This window comes from Nyctereutes procyonoides, unplaced genomic scaffold (assembly GCF_905146905.1).
Source record: "Nyctereutes procyonoides isolate TBG_1078 unplaced genomic scaffold, NYPRO_anot_genome, whole genome shotgun sequence".
NCBI classification, from domain to species: Eukaryota; Metazoa; Chordata; class Mammalia; order Carnivora; family Canidae; genus Nyctereutes; species Nyctereutes procyonoides.
Window position 1 is genome coordinate 10,525,827 of NW_026575151.1, and position 12,984 is coordinate 10,538,810.

The 12,984-nt window shown below is 40.6% G+C and overlaps 1 protein-coding gene across 3 annotated transcripts in view; it reads right to left on the reverse strand.

Moving 5' to 3' along the window:
* Positions 1-12,984, reverse strand: part of FRAS1 (Fraser extracellular matrix complex subunit 1) — a 437,262-nt gene that overhangs the window by 226,414 nt on the left and 197,864 nt on the right. The window lies entirely within an intron of this gene.

Below are 12,984 nucleotides of genomic sequence, written 5' to 3' on the forward strand. Positions count from 1 at the left end.
CAGGAAAGGGAACTATAATTTTCTAGACAAAGACGCCCTGTCTAATGAAATCAGATGGCTTTCTATCACCTTGCCAATGAAGTATGGACTGGATTGCTGCTCCTATGTCCAACATCATGAAGAATCAGGATGCCATGTACTCTCATCTTTGATTAGACCTTGAAAGACCTGGTACTGCTTGATTTCTACTGCTCTCTTCCCACTTTCCATCCCTGTCTTCTCTCTCTGTCAATCCCACCCCTTTCCCCTGCCCTTCTGTCCTCCCTCAGTACTCTTCTAGTCCACCCCTCCCCCAGTCTCTGGTTCCCCTGACATTAGCTTCTGCTCTCCACATGTACCTTGAGGTACCATTCTCTTACAACTTAACTTCCTAGCCATACATTGTTCCTAAACCACAGCTGTTCTCAAAATGTCCTCCTCTTCCAGCATTTGATTTTACTATTCATGCTTGCTTTTCACCTTGACATGTCTGTAAAAAGAGGCCTATTCTGAGTCAATGAGTATATTAAAATTTGGTTAACTATCTGATGGCTAACCCCAACCTATACTTCTGTTAACACATCCTAATTTTCAAAATATTTGCTTCACAGAAGAGCACAGCCTGTTTGTTTTTTTTTTAAATTTTTATTTATTTATGATAGTCACACAGAGAGAGAGAGAGAGAGGCAAAGACACAGGCAGAGGGAGAAGCAGGCTCCATGCACCGGGAGCCCAACGTGGGATTCGATCCCGGGTCTCCAGGATCGTGCCCTGGGCCAAAGGCAGGCGCCAAACCGCTGCACCACCCAGGTTTCCCAGCACAGCCTGTTTTGCAAAGCTATTCATTTTGACCAAAACTGGTAGGGAAAAAGCCTCCACTGATTGGAAGAGACTTGGGAACTGTATACCTAAGTAATTTAATTAGGTATCCTTACAGAATCAGAAAAGGGTACCTGCATTATGAATCTCAAGATCTAATCCTCTCCTTGAAGCTCGAAACCACACAGGAAAGCCTTAATTTCAAACAACTTTTCTCCCCCAACAAATTCAGAGATAATTACAAATTCTGTTAAATGCCATGAGGCAACTGGGTGACTCAGTCAGTTACATGTCTGACTCTCGATATCAGCTCAGATCATGATCTGAGATCTCAGGGTTGTGAGATCGAACCTCATGTCAGGTGTGGCACTGGGCGTGGAGCCTGCTTAAGATTCCCTCTCTCCCTCTCCTTCTGCCCCTCTTCCCCCTTAAGAAATGTTAAGAAGGGCTCTTTGATAGAGTGGTGGGGGTGAAAGGAACCAACTTTAGGTGGATCTAAAGGATGAGAAGTTGTAAGCCCTGGGAGAGCCAGAAAAGAGCACCAATGAAGTCCTTTAGAAGGAAAGGAGCTCAGGGGTTCAAGGAACTGAAGGCAATCCCTGTGGTTGAAGCTCGTGGACACAGAGGGACCAGCAAGGCACAGAGGAGCATAGTGAGGAATGATGGGGCACAGTAGCCCGATTCATGGCCGGAGGGACAGGCAGGGGCCCAATCAAACTTGACCTTTAAGATCAAGGAAAGAAATTAAGATTTTATCCTAAGTCTAATATGAAATTTCAAAAGGGGTTAAGCAAGATCAACACAAGTCTTGATTTTAAAAGCTCTCTCTGGCTGCTGTGTAGAGAGGTTTTAAGGACTTGCATGTAGGCAGAGAGGCCAGCACAGAGTCCACTGCTCTGGTCCAGGCAAGAGATGACAACAGCAGGTGAAAAACAGAAATGGAGGAAAGTTTACTTGTTTACAATTTGGTTCCCTTGCTAAACTGTAAGCTTCATAAGGGCAGAATCCATTTCCACTTAGTTAACTAACTGCTTGGTACTCTACATTTGGTATTTCATTAATATTTAACACCTTATTTATATTTTATGTGTTACATGAGATCACTGCTAATATTAGGATAAGCTAATATTAGTATATCATAATTTAAAATGTGGATTAAAGATCCCAGTAACAAATTCTACCCTGAACATACATGAAATCTGTCATTTACTCACTCAGCTACTCTTCACTTACTGCTATAGTCATCATCTAAAGCGTGTCCCCCTGGGGACGCCTGGTGACTCAGTGGTTGAGCGTCTGCCTTTGGCTCTCTGCCTTTGGCTCAGGGCGTGATCCTGGGGTCGCAGGATCAAGTTCCACATCGGGCTCCCTGCATGGAGCCTGTTTCTCCCTCTGCCTGTGTCTCTGCCTCTCTCTCTCTGTGTCTCTCATGCAAATTAATAATATGAATAATAATTAATAAATAAATTAAATTAAAAAAAATAAAGTGTCTATCCATGTTTGTGCCTCTGTCTTACTGACTCAGGAGTTGATTCAAAGCCATTATATATTCAAAAAAAAAAGTCATTACCTAAACAAACAAACAAAAACAAACAAAAAAACAAATTTCATTCCTAAGAAGGTATGCCAGGCGAATCCATCCAATGTTCAACAGAAACACCTACCACATACAAGGTGCTGTGATTAGCCTGTGGGGCCTTCCCAGCTAACCACAGATCAGAAGCCTACTGGAGAGAACATTTAAACCACCCATCACTTGAGCTTATTGGTATCATTGCACAAACTACACTGGTGAGCAAGTGCCTGAGAGGATGACGGGAAATAAGACAGCAAAGGCCAGATCACAAATGTCATGGATGGCCAAGTAGGGCCTTGGACTTCATCTCTCAGAGATTTAGTAAATTTTGCTTCTTAGAGAGTTTACTCTGCAGTGGGGAGAGGATAATACTCTGGCTTCATCTCTGGGAAGCCTGCAAGAAACTGTGCTCCAGGAACTGAAAGGTCTGACACAGGAGAGAGTCTCCAGTAACCCCCTACCTTCTGACCAATCTGATCTGTGCCATACCACTTAAGTATTTTTTTAACATTATCCCTAGTGTTGCCAATCAGAACAGGGCCAAAGGATGAGCAGGATACAGGCTACAGGCTTAGGGACAGCACTCAGGCTTGCCACAAACTGAGCTACTCCTAACATTTCAGCCCTGCCTCTGCTACCTCCCTCAAGTAGGCCAGGTCTATGGAGCAGGCTACCCTAAGCATGCCATGTGTCTGTTCGTGGGCTCTGGTTGCCCTATGCAGGATTCACCCAGTTGGCAATGTCTCTAGCTCCTTCCATAGCCCTTGTAATCCTGGTTACACTCAAGAGGCTCAAGTCGTCAGTCACTACTTTTGGGAAGCTTTGCTAAATTTGTCCAGTCACTCCTTCCTCTGTGTTCTACAGAAAGTTGTACATACCCTCTTAGACTATTTCTCCTACTGTCCTAATCAATTTGGTTACAGATCAATCCCTTTCAATGAAATATAATATTCTCCAAAACTGGGGCCATGTTTGAATCATCTCAAACCCCCAGTGTCCAGATTGATAATTGGTACAAAGTTAGTATTCATTAAATGTATGTTAAATGAACACACAGCAGATTTTTTTTTTTTTTTTTAACTGGTTATGAGGGAGTCATTACATCAGTTTCCTTCTACATGGCAACAACTAACCAGGAGGTCATAGTCTGAACATATGATAACTTAGGGGAGATAAACTTGAGGCTGTAAATTTACCTAATAAATGCTGGTATCCGAATGGGAGGCCAGGCCTTCTCTGTTTCAATAGCAAACAAAAGGCATGTTTGATGGTCAGGCAAGACAGCAGACGGGATCTTTATTTCTTCAGTATGGGACTATGCTGAGCTGTCGTTTCTTTTTCTTTTTCTTTTCTTTTTTTATTTTTAACTATCATTTCTTATAATGACATACTCCTACTGTGTTTTGCAATTGATTTCTAATTTCTAACACTGAACATATGCTACTAAAGATAACCTCTTCTTCCAGGCTTATTTTACATGTGGCTTTTATTATACCTGGGTTATTATGAAAAATAGAAGGTCACTCCCTTACTTTTCATCATAATTTCTCTTAGCAATCATTTCAGATCACCCAGGGTTTGAATTGCATATTGTGAAAATGTGGCAATAAATTTTAAAAGAGGGCTAATGAGAGAAAAACATCTTCATATCTTACATGCAGTAGATAATTTATTTAGGAAAGCCCCTGACTTTTCTAAAGCATAGCAAGACATGTGTTGGCTTGCTGAGCAATTCATTTCAAAATTAAAAGGAATGAGTTACTTTTCTTTTGGCAACTCTATTTTGAAACCCTACTTTAAAAATAAGAAACTTCTTTTTGTTACTTGATAATTTTGAAACAAGATTGCTGTAAACAACAACAACAAAAACCTTAACCTGTGCTTCTCTAAGCATAAAATACAATCCCTTTCCAGGATAGTGTTAAAGGCACTTCCTATGGGCCAGTTCTCATTTTTCAGGAAGCCTTCTCAGACCCTAGGCAGTGGATCCAGATACAATAGTCTCAGCCTGCAGTTCAAAATGCCCCGCAGGAAAAAGGAGCCTTAGTCCTTTACCTTTTCCATGGCCTTTTGGAATAGGTTTCCCTGTCATTCCCAGGAAATTGGCACACTTGATCAGCAGGCCTTTTTAGATTCATCAGTGAGGCTGCAGTTCAGATTTCCAAACAGCCAAGGGGGTTTTCACTGGCAACTACACAGAAGCAGCCCAAACTGCAGGTACAAGCAGCTACATCATCCACAAGTCAAATTCCTTCATTCTGGTCCATATTCATTTTGTAGCAATCGCTAGCTTCCATTCTCATCACATAAATGACCAGGAAGAACTTGCCAAGTTCTAAAGTATTATCAGGAGGCAATGGGTACATTTCCAATAAGAAGCTCTTGTTGGATGAAAAAATGTTCTATCTTACACTCAATTTCACTGTTCCTTGCTTTCTTAATCTGCAAAGTGGGAATAACATTTCTTGCATGTAACTCATGAAGATATGGGGAGATGACATATTTGAGAAAGCAGAGAATGTCGTACATGATCCAATGAGTGGCATACCCTGAGAGATCAAGTACATCCTGTCTCAACTGGTGTCAAAGGCAATGTGACTATAAAGAGAGCAGATTAAAGTGCAGCAGAAAACAGAAGAGGAAAGGACAGGAAAGACTATGGGAAAGGTAGGTTCACTTAGAAAGGACCAAAGGAGAGTCCTTGTTGATTATTCCAGCAGTTACAAGAAGGGACTCCAGACTTCCCCAGGGGTGCACGTACTTTAAAGGCCTTCTCTTGTGATCTCTATAACACATCAACAAAAGTCCTGTGGAAAGCCACTGAAAATAGCTTGGTAACTGTCTCCAGAGAAGACCAGATGCTGGCCAGATGACTCTCCTTTCCTCCAACACAGCCCCACAGGAGGCCAAGGCTACTTGTCTAAAAAGCACAAATGCCAGACAAGTTTAAGAGGAAAGGAAGTTCATGGGAGTAATCATACTTTTGATCCTTTTACTCTAAACTTCTGTCCTCTCCAGGCTGGGTTTCTGTCTTCAACCTGCCTCCCTGTGCCAACAGAAAACTTGACATCCTGAAATGGGTCTCCGTACATTCTGAAAACCCATTTGTACTTGAGTGAGTTCATAACGGAAAAAAAAGCAAACACATTAAAAAAAACTCTTTAGCTTCATAAACAGCTAGAGATATGCAAAATAAGCAGGAGAGCAACAGCTGCATGCAATTGGTTATCTGTACAGACAGTGACCTGTATGCATCTTAGAAACAGTGCTTTGGTAGAAAAAAAGGAGAATGAATGATTCACCAAGATAACAAATAAACCAGACCACTGGACAATGGTTGATAATGGGGTGGGTCATGCATGTTTGAGGGCAGGGAGCAAGTGGGAAATCTCTGTGCCATCCTTTTTACTTTGCTATGAACCTAAACCTGCTCCTTAAAAAATAAAGTGTTTAGAATAAAAAAAGGATAAGAATGAAATACCTACCTACTAATATTTATGAATATTTAAAATTGAGCGCGCACACACACAACACATATTAAATTGCATTAGAATAGTTACTTAAGTGGGAAGCTGGGGGGTGAGAAATGGGAATAGGTCATGGGAACAAAAGGAATAGACACGCAGAATGACAGGCATAGATAGATAAGCAAGAGAAATAACTGGCCCAGGCTAATCATGAGAATGAGCTGATAAGTAAGATGAAGTCAAACCTCCTCATGTGAATCCCAAAAATCAATAAAAGAAAAAAATTAAACAAGATTCCATTTTACATCAACCAACTTGACAAACCAGAAGAATCATAACACCTAGTGCTGATGAGGGTGGTAGGAAGCAGGCATTCATTTGTGTCTAGTAGGAGTACAAGCTACAACTTTTTCAAAGGACTGTGACAGGGGCACCTGGGTGGCTCAGTGGCTGAGCATCTGCGTTTGGCTCAAGGTGTGATCCCGGGGTCCCAAGATTGAGTCCTGCATCAGGCTCCCTGCATGGAGCCTGTTTCTCCCTCTGCCTGTGTCTCTGCCTCTCTCTCTGTGTCTCTCATGAATAAATAAATAAATCTTTTAAAAAAAAAGGACTGCCACATATTAAAGTGCCAGAGGCTTCAAATAGTACATATATACACTTGGACCTGGCAATCACAGGTCTAAGAATTTATTCTAATCAAATATGTTTACCACAACTTCTACTAAAAACGTTTGCATCACGGTTATTTATGATAATGGAAGAATTAGGAACAAACGTCAAACCACAGAGGACTGGCTGAATGAATTCTTGCATAGCCCCAGATGGAAAGTTATAAAACAGCTTTAAACAGATTTTGTAGAAGGATAATAAATAACATGGGAAAGCAGGCAATAAAACTATATACAGAGTGTGATTTTTACCTTTGAAAAATAAATAAATGTGTGTGTGCACATAACACACACACACACACACTTTCATAAATCGGATAGACATTCACCAAAAAACTGACAGTAGTAATTTGGGAGAGTTTGAGTCAGGGATTTTTGCTGATTTTTTATTATGCCTTTAATTTGACTGACTTTGTCAAATTATTTTTTGTAATAAACCTGAATTCATTTCATAATTAGGGAAAAATCAATTACTCAAGGGGGAGGGGGGAAAAGCCTGTAGCCCTCTTCCTTAAGACACATGCTAGGTAAATACCTAATTAATATATTAACCACATTTGTGATACAGCTGAATGATTTACTCATCTTGGGTAATAGATTTGAATTTTTAGCAGGGTCTTTGTAGAGCTTGAACCAAAGGGATGACTTCCTAGCCGGCGGAGGCTTTGGCAGGGCCACATGGAGAGAGATTTTTACAAGCAGGCCAGCTTTTCACTGGTACATAAGTCAGAGGATGATGGCAGACATTCAGCTCACGAGGAATGTTCTTAAAGTTATCCTTTCTCTCTCCTGCCCCTCTGCCTATACTTCTAAATCTACAACACAAGTACATTGCAAGAGATTTCAAATGCAGTGACCATCTCAGTCCAGCTTGATGAGCCAAACAGAACTCTCAGATTCCACTCATCCACTGTGACCATTGGCAACCCACAGCTGGTAGGACTCCTGGTTTGTTTTTGTTTTTTTTTTTCTCTCAGCCGCTATTTCTTAAATGGGTATTGATTTCTCCACTGATACCTTTAGTCTATTTGTCTACAGAAATTGAAAAGCCAGAGGGACCACTAACCAAAACCAAGTTTTTGATGAGGAAAGTTCTCAGACTTCCTGGTTGCACTAACATAGCCTGCTCAGATCTCAACAGTGATAACATGGAGGTGCTGTGTGCTCTGTGGACAGCCTAGAAAGGGAGGGGAAGATTGTGTAGGGAGAGCGTCAGGGTGGAGAATAGGAAAAAGAGACAAGGAATGTATGCCAAATAGTCTACCTAAAATACTGAGAACCCTAGGAACTGGACAGAAAGCCAGAAGACTTGTCACTAGTTTGTAATCCATAGCTAAAATACTTGGGGGTTCAGATTTGTCGGGAAGAATGGGATCCGTCTAGAAGATAACCTCCCTTGCATTTGTGGCAGGCTTTCTCTGCTGGTATGTGATACTTTTGTCTGTCAATCTTTTGACATACACAGCAAGGGTCTATAAGCAACACAGGCAAATGCCAAATATAGCTAGTCCCCTGCCACAGCAAAGGTCCCAGGCACAACACTGCCAGCTGCTTTTACTTTCTCTCCATTTAACTTTTACATGAACATCCAAAGAGGGAGAGGACTTGGAATATCATTGTCACCTGTTTCCTTGAGTCTAGTTCACTCAAGAAATGTACACATTCTGGGAGGGCAATCTTGTTGTCCAGCCTTCTGACTGGCTTAAAACATTCCATGGCTATACTCAAGTTCCAATAATAGTTGTTTTTTTTTTGTTGTTTTGTTTTTCATTCTTTTAAAAAGAGTAACCCTTCCAGCACTGATAAGGCACTCTACTATCTTGAAGAGGAGGGAGACAAAGGGAAGAAATGAGAAGCAGGAAAAATAGAGATTCTGGAATCTTCCTGAGGCTACACCTAGCCAGGAATTGCTGAAAGGAAGTAAATAATAGAAGCTAAATGGAAGTTATGTCACCAGTAAGCCAAAGTCTAGGCATGCCTGTATATTCCTGTCCTCTCTCCTCCATGCAATGGTTTATTACACTTTTCTCAGTCAAAAATTATTCTAGAGGACCTTATAAGTGCTTAGCACTATGGGGAATTCAGAAGTATGAAACCTGTCCCTGTCTCAATAATCACTCACTTCCTATAATACACCTTTTAAAACTGCCTTTGTAGCACTGATAGTAATGATTTCAGAGTAGTATGTATCTGAAATTATCTATATACTTTTATACTGACACTCCTCTCTCACTGAGAAAGTAAGTTCTTTAACCCCCAGGGGACAGTTTTCTACCCATTCACTCTGTATCCTAGGTCCTGGTACATGAAAGAGATTCAACAAATATTCCCTACATGAACAGAATGGAAGAGACAAGAGTATCACTTGAAGCAATAAGTCCCCTTTACAAGACCCTCAGCAACTAAGTGAGAGACCATAATTGCTATAGGAGACCAAAGAAGACATGAACAATGCATATAATTTTAGGGGCAGAATAGAATGAGTGAAGACAGAGAGGTGGAGTGTGCTAGGCCCCCAACTGAATATGTAATCTGGCAATGAAATAGGGACTGACTCTCCAATCCTGGATGATGTTGGAGGGGGCCATGGAGGATGCCGGCTTCACAATGACCATCCCAACAGAACAAGGAGGTGTTGTCTTCTAGCAGATTCCAGAACAGTGGTTTCATAAATGCCTTTGCCAAGAGCTCTGCACTGGGCAGAACCAGGTTGAACTAAGCCACATGCTGAAACATAATGCTAAGTTAAGTCTTAAGTTAAGTCTTCACTGCCTTGGACTCAGCTCCAAGGGTCAGCATTTCATTTCTAAAAATGGTTGGGTGGCTTTGTTCAAACAAAATTCCAATAAATAATTAACTTCAGAAGTTCCTCTGTTCAAACTATAGCTTTTAAATCTTAGCTAGGTCAGCATCCTATATGTAAATTTTATAGGCTTAGGTCTCCTAAGTTTTCCCTCTAATTATACCATAATATTGGCTAAGAAACAAAATTCCAGACTCTCAACACTTAATCTGAGCATTTAAAAAAAAAAAGGATTTTAACTTGTGATGAATACAGGTAACTGTTCCCTATATTTATTTCTTCATAACATATAAAAGTAGATTTTATTTGAAATCAGAAGCAAATGGCACAAAATTCTTTGTTTCTTAATGCAAACAATTTTCATTCCCATAAATTGAAAAATAAAAGGATGGATTCGATGACAACAGCTGCCTTTTGTTGTCCATGTCCATGTTATGCCAGGTATAACATATTTACATTTTTCAAACATTTTTTCAAATGTTCATCATAATGGTTTAAAGTAGATGACATTGTCCCCATTTTACAGCTGAGGAAATTGAGGCTCAGAGCAGTTAAATTATCTGTGTGAAACCAGATAGCAGTAAGTGGCAGAGGTAATCAAAATGATCCTCCCTTGGTTCTTTAAGTTTCAAAATCTAAGGCCACACAGCAATGAATATAGAATAAACTGCATGAATTTGTATGTTTATGTGATTTCTTTTTTACATCTCTGTAATCAGCAGCTAACCCTGCCTTGATTCCAAGCTCAGGAATTTTACTATAGGAAACTATGATAGACACTTATTTCACTTCATATCCTCAGGACCTCAAGCAGTGATCAAAGGAGAATAAATGTAGGAGGGAGAGAAATGGAATGGGGAAGGAGGACAATGAAAAGCAGAAATACAAAAAAACAAAAACAAACAAACAAACAAAAAAAAAGCAGAAATACAAGTCTCCCAACCCATAAGGAGGGCTTACTAAATGCCAGGCACCATCCTAAATGACATATGTGAATATTTATTCATTTAATCCTTACAACCATGCTTATATGGCAGATACTACTCTTACTGCTTTACCCACAGGCAATTGAAGTGTGGAGTTAAAAAAAAAAAAAAAGATACGGTTTGTAGTACATGACAGAGCCAAGACTGGAATTCAGGTGGTTTGGCTCCCAAGCCTACAGTATTAAGCACCATGTCACACTCCCTCCCATCTCTGGGTCTGCAGAATGAAAGTAGCACTTGCCACAGGGTATACACAGCTCCATCCTCAGGCCTTTGTGAGTACTGGAAGTTTGGACGGGCCAAAGTAAACACTGACACACATATAAAAATAGGCTAAACTCTGTTCTTTCTTTATTCAAAGTTATAGTCTTATGAGCTACTTATTTTAAACTAATCTTGCATGATGTGTGTTAGCTTGGTTGTTTCTAACTCTTTTTCTTATGAACTCCCATGCCTAGGATTTATGTGTGCAATAGTTCCGTGGTCCCACCAGAGTGAAACAGGGGTTGACTGAAAAGAGGGGCAAGACACATAAGGAAAGGGACGCCTGGATGGTTCAGTTAGTTTAAGCATCTGCCTTTGGCTCAGGTCATGATATCAGGGTCCTGGGACTGAGCCCCACATCAGGCTCTCTGCTCAGCAGGGAATCTGCTTCTCCCCCTCCCTCTGTGCTTGCTCACTTGCCCTTGCTCTCACTCTTCTTTCCAAATAAATAAAATCTTGGAAAAAAAAAAAAAAGACAGGTAAGGAAGAATGTTTTCGAGGCATGGTGAGCTGAGTCTGGATGCAAACTTAGATTTCATAACAAGGTTTCTAGGAAGAGGCGATGGGCCTACCACTCTGATAAGAGAGAATACAATAAATCCAGGACAAGTGGTACCCATGTAGAAAAGGTGCAAGGTCATGTGGTAGATGGGAGGAAGCAAGGAGCATCTATATCTGAGTCAAGCCTGACCAACAGGCTGGTGCAACTAAGAGATTGGCTGTTGATTCCTGGAAATAGATTACAACAGACAAGACAGAAGGAACCAAAGTAGAAGCCCAATCCAGCATCCCTGATGGCCACAAGGTCAAGAAGAATGGGACAGGGTGGGCAACAGGGATGTTTTGACCAGATCCAGCTGGTGGTAAAGAAAGCTTAGGGGTTAAGGCAGAAGCCTGAGTGCCAGGTCTAAAAGATGAATTCTAGTCACTAAGAGGGTGATTACTCTTTGGCCCTACCTGCTGTAGAGAAGAGGCAACTTATAAATTGTCTGTCTCTGACTTAGATTGGTATAAAGATTGGGTGGTAGTGAGGTGAGCTGATCAAAGCATCAAACTCCAAAATTGGGGAAGGAAGAGGAAACAAAGCAGTGATTGGTATGGGGGTGCATAATGTGTCCATATTTATGAGACTATTTAGTTTAATCAAGCACAAGAATGTAATAACATTAATATACGCACATATACAAACACATTAATCTGTATCTGTGTATATGTGTATGTATACCACAAAACTCAAGGGAAAAGGGAAAATGATAAGGAACGCTGAGGAGGAGATTCTCTAGCAGGACTCCATGTCTTCAGCCTTCTGGTTTACCTGCTCCTAATCTTTTGTCGAAGAGCCATGTGTTTCTGTGCCACTTGTCTCTGCCCCATATTTTTCTCTCAACCCTATATTCAACACAGTGAGCATGAATATTAATCAGGTAATTTCTGGTAATTAGTTTCCTCAGCACAGTGTTCACTTTCGTTTGGTTTTGATGGGTCAGTAAAATGCCAAATTATGCTGGTCATAATATAAATGACCCTGCCAAGAGGAATCAATCCAGAAAAACCTGTTGTTACCATCAAATGGCAGGCTGCTTTTTGAAAAGTTTAGCACATGCCAAAAGAGCACTGGTTGACTGGCCGACTTCCAAGGTCAATGGTGAAAAGCCACCAAAAATAGCACAAGCATAATTGTTGCAAAAAATTCCAATAATGAGAAAGCTTATTTGGAAAGCTTATTTGGGCTGTCTCAGCATTGAAACAGTATATGGAAATTGATCACAAGTTTAGCTTTAATTTTTAAGATCATTCTCTCTCTCTTCTTGCTCTTTTTCTTCTCATTTTATGCATAAAAATGCAACCAGGCTGAACTAAAAGCAAATTGGTTTAATTCCCTGGAGGGAGCATGAACAAATTTTCCCAGCAACTTTCTACCAGAGGCACTTGTGTATGGGTATGTGGATGGAATGTGGAAGCAATCAGCTATGTAAACCAATAATCAAATGAAACGTTCAAAGTGCCCTATAACAGCATGAACATTACCGACAAAACACTGGACACAGAAGAGAAGGAAAATGGCCCCAGAAAAGAAACTAAGAAAAAGAAAAAAGTAAACATGTAGGTAGGATGTGGGGCAGGGAGTAGAGGTATTATAGAAGGAAGAATAATATCGAGGGGAAATTAATTCCCTTTTAAAGGCAAATCTGTCACAGGAGCACTAGCAGGAGGTCTCTTTGATGGGAAGGAAGGAGTAGAGACTACATTCAGTAACTTCATCAAATTGAAATTTTAGCAGTTTACCTAAATTGCCCAACCATTACACACTTACAACGGCATCTGGATGTGCCCACTTTGAGCCTGTTCTAAAAAAACAGGTAAACAGAACATGATAAGTAAGAAACATTAGGGGTTCTTTCCTCATTTATGGCTGAGATTC